This window comes from Seriola lalandi, unplaced genomic scaffold (genome assembly GCF_002814215.2).
Source record: "Seriola lalandi dorsalis isolate HSWRI2012SDOR001 ecotype SW California unplaced genomic scaffold, Sedor1 jcf7180002043691, whole genome shotgun sequence".
Classification (NCBI taxonomy): domain Eukaryota; kingdom Metazoa; phylum Chordata; class Actinopteri; order Carangiformes; family Carangidae; genus Seriola; species Seriola lalandi.
In genome coordinates, this window is record NW_019514259.1 from 1 (window position 1) to 1,739 (window position 1,739).

The window sequence follows — 1,739 nt, forward strand, 5'->3', positions numbered from 1 at the left end:
TGATGTAACAAGTGACTCTGTATAAAACAACAGGTCCTGGTTTCAGAAATGATGACATCATCATACAGATGTTCAGTCTCACTTTGTTCAGTGCTGGTCTGACTGGCTGTCTGCAGTCCAGGTCTTGTTCTGGATCTTTGTCCACACTGGGGACAGGAGGAGTCTCCTGAAGAACCAGACTGGTCCCAGTATGAGGTGATGCACTGTCTGCAGAACCTGTGTACGACATTAATCTTTAGAAACACTTAGAAACTCATCACTCAAAATGATCCTGCAAAGTGTAATAAACTCTGTTAGATCCCAGTTTATCAAGGTTCATTAAAACTTTGCTCTATTCTTCTGTAGCTGCTTCTCTCTTCCATCACAGTCCTTTAATTATTGACATCTTTAAATCTCTATCATGTTTATTTCCACTTTGTAGTTGTATGCCTCCATCCACCAGCTAAAGTGCAAAAAATATGGTCACAAACTCCCTTTCCTGTCTTACAGCATTGAATAATAGCCAGAGGTGTTTTTGCAGAATATTATGATGTCACAGTGAAGCTGACCTTTGACCATTTAGATATAAAATGTCATCACTTCATTGTTATTCTATTAGACATTTGTATAAAATTGTGTCATAATTAGTGTATGATTTCGTGAGTTAAGGCCAAAATCGCATTTTGTGAGGTCACAGTGACTTTGACCTTCAAAATCTAATTAGTTCATCCTTGAGTCCAAGTGAATGTTTGTACCAAATTGAAGAAAAATTCCCTCAAGATGTTACTGAGATATCCTGTTCATATGGGATGTATGGAAAACACAATGCGTCTGTTTCTGGCTGTCACTGGCATGGAGGAATAACAAGCAGCCTCAGCAGTCAGTAGTAATACACTGATAAGAAAAATCAGGAGGAACTTATTTTTATGTTACAAGCAGTGAGGTCAACTGCAGGACCTCAACACACTAAACACTGTTATAGTGACTGAAAGTTCAATGGTTGGCACCAGTTCACTTACTGTGTGTCTGAGGGTCCAGGTTCATTACTGAAGAATGGAGGTTCATTTTCGGAATGGTCACTCTTCATAGACAGACAGCTGGGTCCTGGAGACTTTGCTCTGTCCTCCTCTTCCTCCACACAATCAGTCATCTTCTGGACTTACGTCAGTCTGAGAGGGAAACCAGTAACACTGACTGTGAGATAACACACACAAGAATCGCAAGCAAGAGAGAACAGGAAGTAACAATAATGTTGTTTTAACACTCACCTGCCTCAGCCTTCAGTTTCCCTCCTTCTACTCTGTTGAGGTAAAATGGAGTCTGAACTCACTGACTGAACACTTTCAGTTTTGGTAGATGCTCCTCCCCTCTGCATTTACAGGAAATCACAAGTCATGAGTGTGTGTATATGTATGTGTGTGTGTGTTATTTACCACTAACAAGTAGTTTAAATTAAATACATTACTTTTTAAAAATATGATAATATTATAATATAAAATACATTTTAGTAGAAAATGTAATATACAAAAACATATTTAACAGTAGTAAAAGAAAAACTGTCATTGGCAGTGGAAATGAAAAATGACAGGTTAGAGGTGCAAAGGTTTGTAGCACTTCTCTTATTTTATGTGTGAGGATCCAGGTTCATTACTGAAGAGTTGTAGTTTCCCTTTGGACAGGTCACTCTTCACAGACAGACAGCTGGATCCTGGAGACTTTGCCCTGTCCTCCTCTTCCTCCACGCTATCACTCATCTACTG

The 1,739-nt window shown here is 39.1% G+C and overlaps 1 long non-coding RNA gene across 1 annotated transcript; it reads right to left on the reverse strand.

Moving 5' to 3' along the window:
* Nucleotides 1-34: 34 nt before the first annotated feature.
* On the reverse strand, nucleotides 35-1,348 carry LOC147819822 (uncharacterized). The gene is made up of 3 exons (XR_015436319.1): nucleotides 1,248-1,348; nucleotides 999-1,148; nucleotides 35-216 (listed from the first exon to the last, which is right to left on the reverse strand). It is a non-coding gene; the product is annotated as an uncharacterized LOC147819822 (long non-coding RNA).
* Between the last annotated feature and the right edge of the window lie 391 nt (nucleotides 1,349-1,739).